Raw genomic sequence first — 21583 nt, forward strand, 5'->3', positions numbered from 1 at the left:
GCATAGATGTGCTGTTAGTACACGTACCGTAGTGAAATTTTAGTCATGAATGGGTTGGGAGCATGCACGTGTGCGTGCAGTGCGATGTGATGAGCAGCATAGTATGAATCAACGAACATCTTGTTTGGTAACACTCGACACTACTGGATCCGCCTTCTTTGCCGAGAGTCGGGAGCCCTCGGCAAAGGCCTAAAAGCCTTCGGCAAAGGCTTTGCCGAGAGCCTGCCACGTGGCTCTCGGCAAAGAAGCTTTCGGCAAAGAATTCTTTGCCGAGAGCCACGTGGCAGGCTCTCGGAAGACTTTGCCGAAGGCCAGAAGCGCCCTCGGCAAAACCCACAGTCGTCGAGGAACGTCAATACTAACGTCGTCTTTGCCGATAGCCGTGCTGGCAGGCTCTCGGCAAAGACTTTTTATTTTTTTTTAAAAAAAAGTCTTTGCCGAGAGCCTGGCTGGCTGGCTCTCGGCAAAGGGGTCTTTGCCGAGAGCCATACCGGCAAGCTCTCGGCAAAGACTTTTTTTTTTAAAAAAAAATGTCTTTGCCGAGAGCCTGTCTGGCTGGCTCTCGGCAAAGGGAGTCTTTGCCGAGAGCCATACAGGCAGGCTCTCGGCAAAGACTTTTTATTTTTTTAAAAAAATTATCAGAATTTTGATGACACTGATTAGAATTTATCAGAATTTTAAAAAGGAAAAGGTTGCTGCTGCTGTTTTTGTTACAAGATTAATCACGAAATATCTACATCCAAGAGCCAATGGACCTAATAAGATCATTATCATAAGCACTACCAAGCATAAGATCAGCAACAGCATCACTGGTTGGTTTACCTGCATAATCTCTATTATACAAAGTAATGACAACCAAATTAGAATGATGTTGGTGTATCCAAAGTATCAGGTATAGCAAATGTAATGAATTTCTAAACATCCTCAGGTTAATTCACAAACTGGTAATCAGTTATTATGGAGGCATTTCTGAACCATAATGCATAAGCAAGCTGCTAAGGAAGCTAGTAGTAAATGAAGCATCATGTATAAACAAGATCTAAGAATTATGGATAACACCTCCTAAGGTGACTAAACTATAGGAAATGAAGTGCAAACAAAAAAAGCAAATGGACCAATGGATAGAGAGAAAGAAAACTGCATTTTCATTTGACAACTTCCCTTGGTGTTCTTCATCAACATCCATCCCACTCTTGTTCCCATCATCTGGTTTTGGGACTGAATCTTTCTCTGCAGCTTCTTTACCTTCCACCTGAACATTTTCTTTCTGGTTAGACTTTTTCCGCTTCTTTTTGGCCTTTTTCTCATTATCATTCTTCACTGTTTCTACAGCACCATTCTTTTCCTTGGCGCCATCAGCCTGAGCAGGTGCATTTTCTGCATCAGTCTTCTCTGAAGTCTAGCTCATAATCATTGGCTGGCGTGACGATTACAACCATATCAACTATTGTGGCCCCCTTTGATAGCAATAAAAGCATATGTTAGAATTTGCCTGTTGTCTATTTGCAAACAAAGTTCGCATTGACTTAAGAATATCATGGCAACAAATTGCAGTGCAGCGGCACATGATAAAAAAATGCATACCATAATTTCATGAAAATACATCCAGCAAATCATCAATCCATGAAAATACCCAAAATTTTGAGGCCTCCAAAACTTTCAGATGGGACAGAAGAAATACCGTGAGAAGCATTGCAGTCTCAGCTCCTTGATTGTCTTTAAAAGTAATGTAGGCAACCTGAGAAAGCTCATCGCCACTGCACAACACTATATAAAAAGACATCAACGACATGTCCCCAAGTTTTGTTATTTTTGAAATTCATTTAAAATTTATATAATTAAAAATCACATCAACGACACATGGATGGTTATGTTTCGTATAAAAGACATTCAAATTTTTGGGTGAGTTTATGGATATAGCCTCAAAATGCACTCTCAAATATGAGTATCATTTTTCGAATGGCTATATTTTATTATTTCATACACCTGCAGTTCAAATTTACTTTTTCAAAAAAATGCAAAGAAAATAAATTAATTTATGAAATATAGCAAAATGTTATAAAAAGCTCCCAAATTTAAACATGTGCTTGTATATAATATGCAAAGGCTATAGAAAAAGTCTAGGTCTAAAATTTTTAAAAAAAACCTTCACTCTTTGCCGAGGGCAAATGCAAGCCCAGTCGTTGCCCTCGGCAAAGGCCACCTCTTTGCCGAGAGCCTAATGACGTGGCTCTCGGCAAAGGTGACGACTACGGCCGCCGTTCACGGCGCGGTACCTTTGCCGAGAGTTTGCCTTTGCCGAGAGCTAAGCTTTCGGCAAAGCTGACCTTTGCCTAGAGCCCCTCTTTGCCGAGAGCCTGACCGTCGGCAAAGGCTCTTTGCCGAGAGGATGACCTGGCTCTCGGCAAAGGCAGTCTTTGCCGAGGGTCTGGCTCTCGGCAAAGCCAGGCTCTAGGCAAAGCTCGCGTTTCGTGTAGTGCGATCTTGAGCTAGCCAGAGCAAGATGGAACTCGTGGTGCTAATTCTGCCTTCCTTCGATCGCGACGATGGATGTTCCCAAGCAGACTTAGCCATGGGAGGCGATAGCACGTCTATAGACAACCATGAAGAATGGTGTCGATCGAGTTGTATCTCTATAGCCTGAATAATTAATAGTAAATCTTCTGGTATTAACCACTGTGTGCATGTAGCAAACGATCTTCAAATCTGAAATTTGACACCACGCATAGCAAGCTGCAGCCTTGGTTCACGGGCGTAGCAAATTCACCAATCGATTTCCGCCTCCAAGCCACAAGCGCCAAGGTTCTGCAACTTGCTGCCCTCAAGTCGCGTGCAACAGCAGACAACTCCATGCCGACCATGCCTGAACAGCGGAAGCCCAGCAGCAGAAGGAGCAGGTTTTGTAGATTGGGCCGTGTTTAGTTCCTAGAAAATTTTGCAAAATTTTTTAGATTTTTTGTCACATCGAATCTTTAGACGCATGCATGAAGTATTAAATATAGACAAAAATAAAAACTAATTGTACAGTTTGATCGAAATTGACGAGACGAATCTTTTAACCTAGTTAGTCCATGATTGGACAATATTTGTCAAATACAAACGAAAGTGTCACTATTTATATTTTGCAAAAAAAAATTTAGAAGTAAACAAGGCCTTGTTTTCTCCGGCTCGAAATCGACTGCGCCTCTGTCCGGTACTTTAGAAGCTTTGACTTGGACTCGGCGGCGTTGCACCAACAAATGAAAAAAAAAGGATTTCCATCCTCGATTCTGCCATAACAGAGGCAGCGCGAAGGCACTGATCAGACAGCATGGTTTGACAACAGAGCAACGGCAAATAACGAATTCCGACGGCGGCGGTGGTTGATGAATACAGTAGAGAATAAAACCCTAGTTTTTTTTAATCTCATGTCTGGCTCTTTATTTATAGGAGTTATTTCATATGGGTGTTGAGCATTAAAAATAGAAATTTTATTATTTTCGAAATTAATTAATTTCATAGATAAAATAATATCAGAAAAATCTAGAATGATTATTTAATCCGCAGAAAGAATACTCCAAAAGCTCCAAAAATTTAGAGAAAATTATCAAAGACATTATGGAAAATGAGAAACACATGTAAAGTAAGAGCTCATGATGAGATAATTTGGAGCATCTAAAAATTAGATTATGCTCACAGATAAGTGGGAACAAGTTCTAGAAAAAATGCTGAAATAATTTTCGGTAAGTTTTTTAGAGATTGATTGATGGATGAGGAACTGAAAGAAGTGATTTGAGTGACAAAGAAAATATTTTTGGGAATCTTCCAATGAAAACTTGAGAAACAAGGACTTTAACTATAGGAAAAGATAAAGGCGTGCCGGAGAAAGAAGACTGACCTACTAAACGCATTTTAAACATTTTTCTCACTCTCAACACACAAAGAAGCAACAAGCAAACATCAACTCATATGCATCAACATGTATGCACAATAATGTTACTAAGCCTTAAGATAAATTTTAATTTAATAAAAAATATTATTTTTCCAATATTTTCATGACCACAAAATTACATAATTAAATCATTTTAGACCTATTTCAAAAGATGCAAATTTTAGGGTGTTACATCCTCCTTGTTAGCAGATTGAGTTGACCGCTCAATCTGTTGAGTGTGTTTTTCTAGGGTATAGTCCTAAGCATAAGTTTTATCGGTGTTATGACCCTACCTCTCATCGTATATGTATCTCCCATGATGTTAGTTTTATTGAGGATCGCTCTTTCTTTTACAACCCATCTACTAAACCTTTATACCGGCCATCGTCGAGGTTACACTACTCCCTCCATCCTAAGTTATAAGTTATTTTAACTTTCTTGGAGAGTCAAAATATCTCAAGTTTGATTAAAATTTACATATATTAAAATAATAACACTTATGATAATAAATATTTAGCATTTGAATCTTCATTAATTATATTTTCACGATATTCCTATTTGATATCATAAATCTTTGTAATTTTCTATATAATTTTGGTCAAAATTTGAGATGCTTTGACTCTTCAAGAAAGTTGGAATACCTTATAATTTGGAATGGAGGAAGAAACATTTATCTACACCATCATAAGGCGTATGTTCTAGTGGTTATTAATTAGGGATCTAAATTTGTACAACCATCAAAATATGTGATGACCATGAGGAGACGTTTTAGGCCGGTGGCCATTGAATTAGCAGAGTCCAAAGCATACCAACTTCTCACATCAGCAACAGATGAGCCAAATGAAGAACACACGAACCGCACGGTACACATATAATGATATAGCATGACTACATGAGACCAAACCAACGAAATCAATTTTTTCTCTTGGAAAATGTGTTGCGGGGACAGAGTGACACGCATGACTACAGAATACTGAAAAAGTGTAACACACAACCAACCGACCCTAGCTGATTAGCAACTTCGCTCATACATTATTCGAGAAAGAAAAAACTTCCCTCATACAGGGGAACATAACAGAGAACAAAACAATTATAGGACGTGCATCCTTATTCTTTTTTATTAGGTAACGCGCCTCCTTATTCAAAGCTAAATCATGACTCAGCATTGTCACGACACAGATGCAGGGACCAGGGGCAACGCAAATTAAAATCAGGCATAGAGGCACTCAACAACCGGATGTGGCGTCAAGGCAGACCCATTGGCCGATAAAGAGGTTGTCGCAGCAGATGTTGGGGTTGAAGCTGAGGAAGTTGTCCAGGGTCAGACCCACGCCCTGCGCCAAGCAATAGCATGTCTCGCCCTCCTGCACCCCGTGCACCTTGTTGCAAGTCAGCTCTGACTTCGGCTCAGGCTCAGGCTCAGGCTTCGGCTCTGGTTTTGGCTCCTCACAGTGGTCGTCGCAGGTTGGCGGCTCCGGCTCTGGTTCACATTTGTCGTCGTCACAAGTTGGCTTCGGCTCCGACATCTCCGGTGATGCAGCATCTGCCATGTAACATGTGGTATTTCATTCATTTGGCACACATGCTTATCATACGGTCCGAAAATGATGCACAAAGATGCGTTTCATGCCGGATGATTGCTTGGACGACAGGTTATAGCATGTAGCTGCATACCTTGTCCATGCGCGTCATGGTGGAGGGCTGTTGTCTTATTGGGACCCTCGGTGGGCTTTGCGGCGGCGGCCCTAGAGATGGCGACCACCATGAAGAGGGACATGATTAGGAGGATGACAGCAGCGGCACGAGGGTTTGCCATTGTGAGTGCTGCCACTTGAACCGTGCAAGCAGATGGATTTTGTGTAGAAGAATTGAGCTCGAGTGATATATGCTTTATTGCTTGGATGGCTTGGGTGTCACAAAGAGCATGCTTCGCGCCTTCATATAGCTCAGCAAATGCAGTAGCTGATAAAGATGTATCTAGTAGTATGCGATGAATCAATGGAAGAAGCTATAAGTGCGGAGACGTATGGCCTTGGACATGTCATCGCAAGGACGGCCAACCAACGGACGGGTGAATTGGTGACGCTGCTATGGACATGTGGTAGTAGCAAATTTTTTAGCCGGCGTCTCCCATGGCAATTTGGCCCTGGACCAGCAAGTGAATCCGAAGGGGGTGTTTATGATTCCTATGGAGTTCATTTGGAATACAGCAAGTGAATCCGAGGGGGTTGTTTATGATTCCAATGGAGCTAATTTGGAATCAGCGGCGGAGGTACAGGGCCGGGTGGTCCATGGACCACCATGCGCTCAGCCCATTCAAGGCCCATAGATACATGAAAATACGGATCTTCAGCAGCCAATACGTCGAGCGTCTGCCCGCGGGCCTTTTGTGTTTGGCGAATACGCATCGTGCGAGTGCTGCGGTACGGTGGCACTGCAGCAGAGCACACATACCTGTGCAGTATGTCTCAAAATTTTGGTTCAATTAGCCTGTTCGTTTAGGCATGTTTGCATAACTTTTCTTCCAACCTCTCCCTAGAGCTACAGACTGATGTATCACGCTCATGCATCAACCATTGCTGATTTGCTGGTGGTCACTTGGAATATTCTGTGTTTATGATTCTATTTGGAATATTCTCTTATCCATGCAGAATGATTTTGACTGAGCTCATTTCGGATGCTTGGCAAAAAAGAAACTGAGCAACGATTTTAGTCACCTTCGTATTTGCTGGATGAATTAAGAGAACGAGTGTTACCCATCCTAGTGAAGTAGTGAGAAAAGGTGGAGTTTTGTATGTGAACGTCATTACTAGAAACTGGGTCTTTGTGCCAGAGTTTTGCCGAGTGCCAAATGTCGGGCACTCAGCAAAGCTTCTCTGCCGAGTGCCGCACTCGGCAAAGAAAAACACTCGGCAGAGGATGCTTTGCCGAGTGCCAGGTGCTCGGCAAAGATTGGCACTCGGTAAAGGTAATATGTGCCGAGTGTCAGGTACTCGACAAAACCCGACCCTCGGCAAAAGTGTCTAAAAGCTCTGGAAGACAACTTTTGGCTCTGATTTATTATTAATTAAAGCCTTGTTTGTTTATCCCTTGTGATTTGTAATATGTGTTGGGTCCTAAGCCCAAAGGTAAATGAGTTACCAAACTAGCCGAATTATATAAGCTGGCTAGGTACCTAGCTTATGACAAATCCATAAACAAGCTAGGCATACCTAGCTTATGAAAATACATAAATAAGCTAGGTATACCTAGCTTTAGAGGAGGTTATTTTGGCGTAGCCTAGTTGGCTGCACATGTGCGGCTGCTACACATATTCACTATTCTTCCATAGCGGCATGCCGAGGAGATATCATTTTCCATTGAAAAGGGGCAGGGTGGGGACTCGATCTTGAGCGTGCGACGACAGGGTGGGGTTGGAGCAACGTTGAAGCCTGGTTGAGAGATGACAAAAAAGAACTATACCCGTGGGTTGAGTTGAAGCCTGTGAGGGAGGATGTCAAGCCTTTCTGTCGAGGTCAAATACGTCAGGTATCTCAAGGCACCGATTAGTTAGCCACTCGAGTGGCCTAGCTGGCCTGGGCCCAGTAACCATGGACCACATAAAGCCATGCAAGCCCTGAACCAAGCACCAAGTTTACCGGTACACCACAACATCTCCCTCCTCCTTCCACTACATGCTATGTAGTCGCGCTGGACCTCTCCCCATCTTGACCCCTAGAAATGGCCAAGGAGAGGTCGAACACCATTAGTACGCCTACTTGGACAAAGACAAGCACATTGCACTCACTCCGCCGGGACTGAGAGGACGACCATCTCTCAATATGTGAGATCTAAAGGCAGACACTATACCTATGTATCCCTACGCAGACAAGACAACATCATGGGGGCGGTGACGATTGGTATGGCACTTCGTCGCCTAAAGTCAGCCCGATAAGATGGGTGTATGGTCCCACCCGTTACGAGATGGGTTGCACGATCCTAGCCTCGACTTCATTAGACTAACCAAGCCACTGGGAGCCTTGTCCCAAAAACCTAGGGTTGAGGTTTGTGTTACCACGACCCTAAAGAACGACCAACAACCTGAGAGCAGCCACCTACTCCCTCACTGTCACCACAATGTCACCAGGTGAACAGGAGGTGGTGATGAAGGCCATAGCAAGACCATGCTGTGTAGGACAGTTGGTGAACCATCGACATGCCAACAGTGCTATCATGATCGGCACCATAGCACCACGCCACACCATGTCACGGCATGGGGAGCAAGACCATGATGACTACGACGATGACCATGTTTGGATTTGCGATGATGCCATGACAAGACAGGATGGATTGACGGTCAAGTTTACTCGCTTCTCCCTCCTTCAGGCTCTCGAACACTTGGGTTGGGATCAAAGAACCCATCTCTTCACATGTAGCCTGCGAACTCTATATAAGGGTGACAAGGCCTCCCTTCACAGGGAATGAAATCTCAAGACACCATTCGGGCTTTTGTTCTCCTCACTCATCCTACCTCGTATCCATTAGCTTACACACCCCAATTGTAAAGACTTTGGAGAATTTAAACTGATGAACACAAACTACCTAACATCTCTAAGATTGGACGTAAGGCTCTGGCTTGAACCGGTACTATAATTTTTTATGTCTTTGAGTGCTACCATCGTCTTCCTAGAGCAATGTGACACATATAAATTCACTCATTGGTTTACAAAACACCGACAATTGGCGTGCCAGGTAGAGGGACAGCCGTGCACTCTCGTCATTGAAAAGGAGGTGATGGCTCCCTGCACCTATGTCAGACTCGCTCTCGGTGAAGCCCCTGACGGCCACATCCACTTTAGGAGCCTCGAGTTTGTCAACACTAACGAGCTGACGCCCATTCTCCACCTTTTCCATAGCCAAGCTCTTCGCTTTGGGGACCTAGACTTTGTAGCTGACCACCTAGGTCAACTGCACCTATGCGAAGGGGACGCGACACTGTTGCAGACCCATTGCAGAACTATATATGGGCCAACTTGTGGAGGCCCTGTGATCGTCAACTCTGTTGCGCAAACAAGCAGGATCAATGCCTACCTTGGGTCCAATCCCAAGCCGCAACAAAGTCGGCATGTGTTCTACATGTTGGCCAACACATTCCCTCAACTCTTAGGTGATGGGCTTATGTCGCCAAAGGTGAAATTCTAGGACCCCGTATCACTCAACCCTCCTACACAAGGGACACCGCCACACTCTTCGAACAAGAGCTAGTTAGACGCACCCACTCTCCACTAGCGCCTCGCCTCTCTAAGTTCATAGGTATGGTGGAACGAGACCTAGAATCCATTATGATATCTTGCCATCAACCCAAGGTAATGTAGACTTCGAGTCAGTTTCGAGGGGAGCGGTCACTTAGTTTGGGAGTGCAACATGTTGCAGCTGTCACTAAGAATCAATGTTGGAGCTGTCACTCGGTGTGGGAGTGCAACATGTTGGAGCTGTCACTCAGTGCGGGAGTGTAACATGTTGTAGATTTTAAAAAGCTAAGAAACTTTATAGTTGATACCTTTTTCATTTGAATTCAATTAGGGCCTCAAAGAATCAATGTATGCTCAGTTTAGGATAATATGTCGGAAACCAAACTCTAATATAGACACAAGTAAGTGATGGGTGGAATGGTAGAGGAGGCTACGTGCGAAGGAGGTCGTAGGTTCGAATCTTGTTGGCCATGTAACGTGCGATTTTACGTGAAAAAGGTGAGTGAGGGCCTTTCTTGGTATTAAAATCTTCTCTTCCTATTTTGAAACCTGATTTTATATTTTTCTAAATAAATGTTTTCACTGGTGGTTGGCTTAGAACCGTTTGTGAATGCGGTTGTCTTAATTGAACCGCCAGTAAAAATCATTTTTCCACAGATAAAATCTAGATTGGAAATGAGTTTTGGAAACTCTTGGATGCTCTAAGGCGTATCCTCTTGTGGTTATCAATTAGGGAACCATAAAAATGTGTGATCGCGAGGAGACATTTTAGGCAGTGACGGTTGAATTAGCAGAGTCCAAAGTATACCAACTTCTCTCATCAGCAACACGATGGACGAAATGAACAACACACAAATGCACGGTACACATCGAACACATGACTACATAGAGCAAACCGATGAAATCATTTTCTTTCTTTGAAAATGTGTTGCGGGACAGAGTGACACGCATGACTACCGAATGCTGAAAAGTGCGGCACGTATCTATCCTAGCTGATCAGCAACTTCGCTCATTCATCATTAGAGAAAAAGTTTTGAAACCACAATAGCACGACTCATCGTCGAGACGCAGGGACGATGAGGGCGCAGCGCAAATTAGCCAGGCATGCCGCAGGCACTCAAGCGGATGTGGCTTCAAGGCAGACCCACTGGCCGACGAATATCTTCCCACAGTTGATGTTGGGGTTGAAGCTGAGAAACTGATCCTGGGTCAGCCCCGCCCCCAGCCCCACGGAAAAGCACGTCTCGCCCACCTGCACCCCGTGCACCTTGTTGCAGGTCAGCTCTGGCACCGCCGCAGCCTTCTCGACCACAGCGTAACCTGTGACATTTCATTCATTCATTCAGCATCCATGCTCAAGGCTCAATCGTCATACGTCATACAATGACGCCGCACGGACGGTGCAGATGCATTTCATGCCGGATGATTGCTCGGGTTGGACTATGTAGCTGCATACCTCCTTGTGCGTCGCGGCGCACGGTGAACCTTGTGATATGCGCCCGGTGAGCCTCGCGTTGGTCTTGGCCCCACGGAGGGCTGCCGCCTTGTTGTGGCGCACGGTGCTGAGCCTCGCGTCAGCCCCGGAGAGGGCAACTGCCACAAGGAGGGACGCGATCAAGAGGAAGGCGGCAGCTCCATGGTTTGCCATTGCGAGTGCTGGTGCTTCAACCGTGCAAGCAGCGGATAGGTTTTGTGCAGAAGAATTGAGCTCGAGCTATATGCTTTACTGCTTGGATGTGGCTTGGTGTCGCAAAGAGTATGCATCGTGCCTTCTTATAGCTCGGCAAATACGGTAGCTGATAAGATGCACGTATGATTAGTACGTGACGAACCGATCGAAGAAAGTACAGGTGCAGAGACGTATGGCCTTGAACATGTCGCACGGACAACCAAACAGACGGGTGAATCGATGACGCTGCTATGGACATGTCGTCGCAGCGCACATTTTTTTAAGCCGGCGTGTCTAGTGCAAATTTGTCCGGGACCAATCCGAAGAGGGTGTTTATGATTCCAATGGAGCTCATCTGGAATATTCTCTTATATCCATGCAGCAGAATGACTTTGACTGAGCAACGATCTTAGTTACCTTCGTATTTGCCCCCTATGCACCCTGTGCATGCATTAGGAGGAGTTAGCGAGGTTTATGAGTGTTACCCATTCTGGTGAGAAAAGTTAGGAGTTTTGTATTGAACGTGAAAAGACCCGATCTACAAAAGTGTCTAAAAGCTCTTGAAGACAGCTTCTCACTCTGTTTTATTAAAGCCGTGTTTTTTTACCCCCTTCATTTATAATATGTGCTGGTTTATAAGCCCGAAGGTAAATGGGTTGCCAAACAATCCGAATTATATAAGCTAGCTAGGTACCCAGCTTATATATGACAAAAATTCATAAACTACTTTGGAGGAGATTATTTGGGCATGCACCGCTGCTGCACATATTCACTGCTGCTCCTCCACAAACAGCGGCTTGCGTGATGCGTGCAGTAAAGCTGCAACCAGAAAAGGTACAGCCGATGAGATCCAATATTGTCTTTTCCTAAGAAAATGCGAATACAAGGTAGAGAAGTACCTTTGTAGTTCATTTTGTGATGAGTCGAGCGAGGCTTAGGAGGATTTGTGGGCCGACCGGTCGAGGACGGCAGTGACATGTGTCGAGTGGCGAGGAAAGCGTATAGAGTACGCTACTCGCGGCGGGTTTCGCGGGTTTGAGCCTCAAAACCCGGGCGGAGGTTCCAAGGAACGGACGGCACGTGGCGGCATCGAGGAGCTAGCGTCGAGGCTAAGCTACCTCATGAAGAGCACGGTGGTCATTAGATCTATGTTATGTCGAGTTGGACTAGAATACTCCTGTAGCTAACTAGTTCGCTTAAAAATATCTAGGGACATTGGGAAATATATATGTAATAGGCCTATAAATAAGAGGTGGCTGCCCCCAACCCACCTCACCTCTCCCATTCCCATTTTTGTGTCATCCTCCCTAGGTTTTCCCTCCCCTTAGAGTTCTTGAGTGAGAGAGGTCTACAAATTCTAAAATTTGTGTATGCACTGAGATTTGCTGTGGGAATGGAGGCGTTAACCTCCTCGTGTCCTCCGAGATTTGATTTCTAGGATGCTTTTGTGAATTGTGTTTGTGTTCTTCTTGTTCTTGCTCTCTCCCCTCTCATTCTTGCTTCGATTCATCGTTTTGAGACCGATTTGATTCGTTCTTTTTGCGTTGCCTTGAGCTATGACGTGAGTTGAGCCTTTCCACCGAAGGAAATGAACTAATTCCTCACAAGCTCGTAGATCGGATTGATTTCGTGGCTAGATTTCAAGAAACCCTATTTTTCCTTCCCTTTTGATTTCCCGTTGATTGGCTTTAAATTGAGCGATGATCTCCTAGAGGTATCTCACCTATTGCCTTGTGACCATATAGTTAAAATTTTGTGGCAATTGGTTTTGATTTGATAGCCAAACAATCGGATTTTTGGTTGGAGGCGATTTTCGGAGCTCTATGTTCTTGCTGATTTGCAATTCGCGGACAGTCCACTATCAAACCACGGACAGTACTGGTGTCGGGGATAGTTTTGTGTCGTTTCGGGTGTTTCTGTGTGTTTGAAATGTGGACACTATGTAGTACTGTAGCAGACAATCTGGGTACCATAGCAGACTATCCGAGGTATTGTAGCGGACTATCCGAGGTACTGTAGCGTGCGGAGATATTAGAGAAGAGACATAGAGAGAAGGCTCTACAGAAGCACAAGAAAGAGGAGAAAAGGAGACATGTTGATGCATACAGAGAGGAGAGGAATAAGAAGCTGAGCATGTGCACCCAGCGAATGCAGCAATGGAGGAGAATGTCAATGCCTAGAAGAAGAAAGTGGCATCGTTGCACTTAGTAGTTTACATGACCTGCTAGTTATATGGTTTATTTATGAACAATGTTGTTTAGTGTTGAAGTTTGCAGTTTGTTATCATGTAATGCACTTTAAGTATGGGACATGTTATGTGTTATTTAATTTGTTGTCATGTATTTTCAAATGTTATTGGACCTGTCATATGTGTTTATAGTTTCATTATTAGTAGTCATTGTATTTAGTTCAATATTGTAGAGGTAGTGACATGAGTTGAGGTAGTACAAATAAAATGAAATTCATACCACACAACATATGAAATGGCATGTCAAAACATGTACCAAACTAGGGTACACAGGTCCTAGACTAAACCTAACATACCTTAAGTAATTGAAGCCAACAACAAACACATGAAATGGCATGTGAGAACATGTACCAAATAAGGGTACATAGTTCTTTCAAATAACCCTAAGATGCTTTAGGTAATTTAACCAAACAACGAACATATGGATCGGTTCTTGTGATTAAGGAGGTGCAGTGTGGATCATTGCAGATTGCGTCTGGTGAACTGGCACCATTGTTGTTGTTGTCCTCTTTGTCGTCCTTATAACCGGTGCTAACTTTACTTTCCAAATCAAAGATACAGTCCTACATATAGTAGATGTACTCCGCATGCGGATGAATAGATCAACCCACCTGGTGAACCCACAATTTTCTTTGGACTAGAAAGCCTGCAGTAAGTATGTCATATAAGTTGTAGTCTCAAAGAGTAACATATTGAAGCAAAAAATATTAATTTCATTTACTTATGCTCACGGACATTTGAAGAAACGATGACCTCCATCTATTCCCTCGGTGTACATTTACACTAAGTAGTCCTCACCATCCACGCATTTTGTCCACTCTTCTTTACGGTCATCGTATCCTCTCAGTGCTACAACTCTATTGAAATCACTTTTGCTCTCGACTAGAAACCTCTCATATAGTGCTTCCTTAAAGATCTTGGGACCAATAGAACTCTCCCACAAAATTGGCTCACCCTTCATCCCCCTTTTCCTTTTTCACCACGACAACCCTTTCCTCTAGACGACCCTTCAGACATTTCTACACTAATGAAACTGAAGACTCTTTTGAAGTGAGTAGCAAGACCTCCACCACTGCGTATATATAGCGAGCCCGAGATTTAGTAGCCACTGTAATATGGAATAAGTACTTCTGAAAACCATAATATGTATCTCTAAAAAGCCTATTTCCAAATTCACTGAAAAGGCTAGATTTGATTATAAAAAGCCTATTTGAGAAGGAACGTTGCCGATCAATCAATTCATCTGTGTACCTATCTACATATATCTATCTCACTAGTAAGTCAAGTAACTATGTGAGTAACTATATAACTATGTAACTATCTGACTTAACAATCTCCAAAATTATGCTTCCACGACCTGTATAAATATGTATCTACCTATCTAAACAAAAAACTAACACACATTTCAATTAACTATTGCTAACTAATGAAAAATATACAACTAATAAATTTAACTAACTATTAAAAATTAACTATTTCTGACTAATAAATTTAAACACATATCGTTTAGTCCAACGTAGTTTTCATATAGTACATATCTAATACAGACTAACTAACTACAACCTAAATGAATAGGTTAAACTAAGTATATAAATAGAATCTAATAATTAAATAGCTAAATGTTACATACAGAACTAAATATTCAACTACAATTCTAATTAAGATTAATATACCTACAGCTTGTTCATCTAGTTCATACATAAAACAAAAAACATTCCGTTTAGCCCAAAATAGACAATAACTACTAGGATGATGAAGGTCACTGGTATTAAGATTAACAAATTAATACTATTGACTAACTGCTACATATATACTACGTACTAAATATATACCATCTATCTAATTATGTAATAACTATATACATAAACTTATTAAGTATCTATATATTCATATCTACCTATCTAACTATGTAATTAAGTATCTAACTATACATACCTATATATCTATCTAACTATTATCTAATTATCTATGTAACTATTACAAACTAAATATTATTAACTAACAACTAAATTAACAAAATTAAGGAAAAGGCTGACCACAACACCATGGGCGGGGGCTGGCACCGCTCGGCTGAGGAGGCACGCCGGCCGGGAGGCGACACAGTGGCTAGGCGCAGCGTGGCCAGCCACGGCGACACGACACGACGGCATGGGGACAAGGGGTGTCAGGCAGGGGCAGATAGCCGAGCATGCCGCTCGACACGCAGGGGAGGCTCCGGCCACCAGGGAGGCAAAGGCGCGGGCTGGGCGACGTGGCCCACCTGGGCGGCGTGAACGAACGGGGCGGCGTGACCCAGACAGGGTGGTGCGGCTGAAAGGTCCTATTGGCTAGAGGGGGTGAATAGCTTAATAAAATTTTCTACAACAACACTAAAAAGCACTTGATTAGTATCTAGGGCGCCACATAACCAACACAAAGATGAGGGTTACACAAGCCACGAGCAATCCACTAGAGATGCCTTTTGTGAACTCCCACTGGAAAGGCTTAAGAACCCCTCACAATCACCACGATCGAGCCATAGACAATCAACAACGTCCGCTTGACAATCCTTGCTGCACCAAGCCGTCTAGGAGTCAGCAAACTCCAAGAGTAGCAGACGAATCCCGCAGCGAAACATGATCACCAAGTACCTCTAGATGCAATCTCTCAAGCAATACACTTGGATGCTATCCCAAACTCATAAAGATGAATCAATGATGCAATTGAGTGGGAGTGTGTTGGCTAGGCTTGGATGCTCTCCCAAACTCACAAAGATGATGAATCAATGATGCAATTGAGTGGAAGTTTGTTGGCTAGGCTCACAAAGCTGCTATGACAATGCAAATGGCCAAGAGAGTGAGCTCAAGCTGGCCAACTTCTATTTATAGACACCCCAAACAATAGAGTCGTTGGCTCTCTCACTACACAGAAATCAGGGGCGTTGAACGTGTCGACGATTAGCCATTAGACGCTGGCACCCAGCGTCTGACGCACGGATGGCGGCTACACGTCCCTCTTTTGAATCTTGGCATCGATCACCGTAGTAAAAGGGGGCGTCAGACGCTCCTACAAAACCATCATACACTAACCCTTCAGGTCGGACACAACTTAGATAGGTACCAAAACTTGAAATCGTCCATCGAGTGCGTCCTACAGGTGGTCACTGGACGCGCCTCAACATCTGACATACACTTCACGAAACCCTAAGAAACGTAGTGTGCGTTGGACGCACTGATGCTTGAGCATCGAACGTGTCGTGACCCACGGGGACACGTGTGGTTCTACCAACACTGTGTCAGATGTAGGTCCAGCGTCCGATGCTTCTAACCTTAGCCTCTGACAACACTCTCGCAACTTTGCCTCCTCTTCAACACCACCTTCGGCGCAGTGGAAAATAAGCATTTTATTTCTACAAAAGCAAGCTCGGCCGGAGGGAGAGAGGATCCCAAACCCCTCTCTACCTGTCAAACTTTATCTCCTTTGTAAATGTGCCAACACCACGATGTGTAAATCACCATGTGCACGTGTGTTGGTATTTTGACAAGTATTTTCTCGAAGGAGTTAGCACTCTCACTAGATCCTAATACATATGCAATGAGTTAGAGAATCTAGTGGAACTTTGACAACCGCATTTGGATACGAGTTTGACCATTCTTAATAGTACGGCTATTAATCCTAAATCACTCACACTCTCTATGGTATCTTGAGTGCAAACAAAAAAAAACTTCTAACCAATTATACTTTTGCCATGAGCTTTTTGTTTTTTTTTCTTTTTTTTTCAAGCCCAAACACTTGATCACCTTGGTTCCACACCATCATGATCATCACCCTTATTGCTCACCACTTGAAGTGTGTTTTTCTATCTCATGAATACTTAGAGTAATAGGTTAGTATATATAGAGTTTTATTAATTCACCAAAAAGCTTTTAGTAACCCGCACAGGCGGCGCGCCCGAGCGAGGGTGGTGTGGGGCTGGCGTGGCTCGCCTGGGCGGTGCGAGGCCGGACAGGGTCGTGCCGGGACGGTGCGAGGTAGGTGCAGGGGTGGCGCGAAGAGGCGATGTTGCTTAGGCTGAACGGGCGGGCAGGGTAGTTAAAACCTTGACGCCAATGCTCCTAGAGCCAAGACCTCGACATGTCAGCGTGCGTAGCAGACCATGTCATGAACTTAAGCGCCAAAAAAGATGGCGCCGAGCCATGTTAGCTTGGCGCTAATACCTATAGTGCCAAACCTAGAGTCTATATTTTAAAAACATACTACCAGAGATATATTTGAGAGAAACTTTCCAAAAAGAACAAAAAAAAAAACAAAAAAGACGTGGGTGCTCGAGATCTCCTCTGATAAGTCTTGTGTAGCTACTGTTGACCTCTCTCACTCACATAGATGAACCTGCTGGAGCCAAAAAATATTAGCATTCCTTCTCCTACTTGGCCTATGAGAAGGAGAGGGAAGGGAGAGAATTTTGGCTCCGATCAACAGTATACAGTATATTATCCTTGCGTGTGGGAGCTAAAGGCACCTAGATCCATACCAAATAAGGCCTAAGGGCATCCTTAATAGTTAGCTATTTGGCTACCTATTATAACGTGGACAGGCAAAAGATAGGAGAGAGTAATCACTAGCAACAAATAAGTAGCCTATTTATTTTATGTAGTTCAAGAATCTAAGAGTATGAAATATGAGTCCAATACTATCTACTTATCTATAAAAAGTTAAAATTTCACTCTGCCTTTTTTTTTTTCTGTCTGCTCCTGCCATGTCCGCCTTGGAATCTGGCCGTCCGTGCTTGTGGAGTGTCCTGTCCACGGTGCCACCGCCACCAAGACCCGGGTGTGGTCGTTCGTCAAGAACACCATGGGCGATGAAACCAAGCGCTCTGCGCTCCACGGTGACCGTCGCACTGCTGGCGCTTGCGTGCTGCCACGTGCTGCCACGCGGCTCTCTCGGTATCCAATCTCTCCGCGCCACACGATTACGACGACCCAGCAGCAGCAGAAGCGCGCGGCGTCGAGCCGGTGGGGTACCTGGCCTCCACGGCTGTCACGGCTTACGTCGGCTGCGTGTAGCGGGGGCGGCCACAGGCAGGGTCGGCGGTGGCTGCGCATTGAGGATCTCCTCGCGGAGGCGCGGCCCACGGCGATGGCGCTGTACATCGAGTTCCTCACGATGGCCATGGTACGGTGTAGCTCCTGTTTATGCCTAGGTGCAGCCGACGCAGCCAGCGCGGCTGTCCAGCTCATGACGGCGTCCGGGTCGGTCGCATCCGGACCCGGACGAGGTCGACGGCCTCGGCGGGCAGGCCCCGGGCGTGCGACAGCGAGGGGGTTGGGAGTGGAGAAGTTGCCGGAGACGTAGACGGGGACGAAGAAGAGGTCGGCGTCCTCAGAGCGCGCGGCGCGGCCGGCGTAGGCGAGCACCGAGCAACGCCTCGTGCGCCGCCACCTTGGCCGCGAAGAGGTGGCGCGCACACCGCGCGTCGCGGCCGCCTAGTCGCGGTTGAAGGTGGCGGCGAGGGCGTGGGGCTTGGAGCGGAGGAAGGAGGAGCGGCTGGACAGCCCCATGGACCCATGGTGTAGCTCCTGCTTACGCCTATGTGCAGCCGGCGCAGCCAGCGCGGCTGTCCGGCTCACGGCGCCGTCCGGGTCAGTGGCGCTGGTGGTGTGGCTCGCGCCGGTGCTATTCGCGCACTGGACATCGCCTGCAGGTTGAACCTCGTGGTCGCCGTCGTGGATGAGGAAAGGTACGCGGGCCACGCCGCGGTGAACAGGGCCGAGGCGCTCGTCGCTGGGCGCAGGGTGCGCGGCGTCGCCGTTGGTTTAGCGGGCGCGGCTATCGAACGGGTGCCTGCGTGGATCCACGGTGACATTGGACTATTGGAGCTTGAGATTGATGGTGCTTGGGACATGGCAGATGATGTGAGGCCAAAGAATTTTTTTTTAGAGAAACTGGAGGGGTTTACATCCCTACAGTGAAAACTATTATTAAAAAAAATACAGTACAGTACAAGGCAAACACGGAAGCAAAGCAAGATAAGGAGGTTCAGGAGACAAAAAAAAGAGAAAGAAAATAAAAGAAATTAAAAACATTAAACAAGATTGTTTAACCATAGCTCTATGGAAGGAAAATAACTTCTTTTTGCACGAAGAAGGATCAATGCAAATTCTGACTTGAATGCCCGCTTTGTGGCTTCTACTGATGGCTGCACTTGATTGAAGATTAGACCATTTCTTGCATTCCAAATGGACCAACCCATTAGTATAACGATCTCCATGAAAAATGGGACATGCAGCTGTAATTTAAAACTTTCTATATTCCTGTGGAGATCCTCTTGCAGAATGACATGACAGTTAAGCCATGCCCAGCATGCTTGAGCAAATGGGCAGAGAAGCATTAAGTGCAACAATGATTCCTCTGTTCTATTGTTGCAAAGGACACAATTATAATCTTGAAGTTCCATATTCTTCCTTTTTAACAACTCTCTTGTGCTTAATCTATCCTTCATGATAAGCCAAGCAAAGACTTTGTGCTTGTTTTGACAGCAGCTGCTCCAAATCCATTTAAACCCTGAATGAATATGATTGTGGCCACTAAGATGTTTGTAGGCTTTTGCAACAGAGAATTTACCAGAGCTCCAGAGGTAAGACCACTTATCAGGATCATCATTTAGTGTTAACTGATGCAGTTCTGAATCAAGCTGCAGGAATTGAGAGTAGGCTTGTTGAGATAATGGGAGGTGGAAGAGGCCTGACAAAGGAATGGTTCGTTTAGCTGCTGCCAGAGTAGTTGTTTGTGATTTTGCAAATGAGAAAAGTTCTTGGTAAGCTTGATTGGGCACTTTATCATCCCACATATCAAGCCATAGGTAACAGGATTTGCCATTGTTTATGTTCACCTTTGCCATTCCTTTGAATTTGTCCAACAATTTAAGAATGTCTCTCCACCAAAAGGAACCTTTTCTTCCCTGACATGGCAAGGTGTCTGAATCATAATAGCTTTCCCAGACTAGTGACACCCATGGGACGTCCTCTTTGTTGAAAAACTTGTTCAGGTGCTTAAGTAGAAGAGCTTCATTTTGGGTTTTAAGATTTAGAACTCCTAACCCTCCTTCCTCTTTTGATTTGCACACCATTGACCAGGCTGCTTTTGGTCTCTGATTAGCATTGATATCAGCCCCTCTCCATAGGCATAATTTCCTGTACTTATCAATCTGTTCAATGACAGAAGAATGAATGGCAAAGGTGCTCATGCAGAAGGTTGGGAAGGCTGAGAAGACAGAGTTAGTTAGTTGGAGCCTTCCAGCTTGGTTGAGAAAAGTTGAAGTGGCGGCTAACCTTCTTTCACATCTACTGACAAGAGGTGAAAAATCAATGACTCTTAGTTTAGTCAAACTTAAAGGGAGTCCCAAGTAAGTGAATGGCAGACTGCCCTTTTCACAATTAAAAGTCCTTGCTAGGTGAAGTAACCTTTCTTCTGAAGTGTTGATTGGAACCATAATAGATTTCGAGTAATTAACCCTTAAGCCTGTGGATTCACCGAAAGAGTGGAGTAAAGCTTTCAGGACTAACAACTGTCTGCTGCAGGCTTCCATGATGATCAAGGTGTCATCAGCATATTGGATAATTGGGAAATCTTCAGAGGATCTTAGTGGCAGAGGTAGGTTTAGAAGATTCAGAGATTTAGCCTTGTTTAAGACAGATTGCAGAAGATCTGCCACTAAGACAAATAATAAAGGAGAGAGTGGGTCTCCTTGCCTTACCCCTCTCTTACAATGTATCGCCTTGCCTGGGACTCCATTGAGAAGAACTGAAGAGGTTGCTGTATATAATAATTCCTTTATCCATTTAATCCATTTCCCACCAAAGCCTTTTGCCTGAAGGATGTGAATTATAGCTTCATGTTCTACTTTATCAAAGGCTTTTTCAAAATCAAGCTTTAGGATTATCAAATCCTTTCTAGATTTATGACATAAGTGAATATATTCCAATGCCCATGCCAAACAATCTTGTATGGTTCTAGTTTTGATGAAACCATATTGATTTTTGTGTATTAAACTTTTGATTACTCTCTGCAATCTGTTTGCAAGAAGCTTTGTGAATATCTTGACAGAGCTATTCAAAAGCGATATGGGTCTGTAATCCGATGCTGAAATTGGGCCATCTTTTTTTGGAATCAGTGCTATAAGAGAGCTGTTCAGACTTCTCAGACATGGATTATGATCAAAGCAACTTTCAAATAATTTGTAGAAGTCTGGAGCTATAAGATCCCAGCACCCTTTGACAAATTCATTATTAAAACCATCTGGACCAGGAGATTTGTTATTTGGTAATTCAGATACCACCTTATCAATTTCTTGTTTGGAAAAAGGGATTTCCATGGAATTCAAGTTATTTGAAGCAATCAAAAGCTCATTGAGGTTAAAGAGCATATGGTTGAAATCAATAGTCCCCAATCTCTCCTTGAAAGTTTCCCATAGAATCTTAGCTTTATCCTCATGCTCTGAAAAACTATTCCCGGCTCCATCTTGCAAAGTGGCAATGGAGTTTTTT

The 21583-nt window shown here is 44.3% G+C and overlaps 1 long non-coding RNA gene and 1 pseudogene across 1 annotated transcript; both read right to left on the minus strand.

The window, feature by feature from the left end:
- Positions 908 to 1772, minus strand: LOC110434154. Its single transcript, XR_002451635.1, has 2 exons — positions 1682 to 1772; positions 908 to 1457 (listed from the first exon to the last, which is right to left on the minus strand). It is a non-coding gene; the product is annotated as an uncharacterized LOC110434154 (long non-coding RNA).
- Positions 10259 to 10789, minus strand: LOC8082363 (annotated as a pseudogene).

This window comes from Sorghum bicolor, chromosome 3 (genome assembly GCF_000003195.3).
Source record: "Sorghum bicolor cultivar BTx623 chromosome 3, Sorghum_bicolor_NCBIv3, whole genome shotgun sequence".
Lineage (NCBI taxonomy): Eukaryota > Viridiplantae > Streptophyta > Magnoliopsida > Poales > Poaceae > Sorghum > Sorghum bicolor.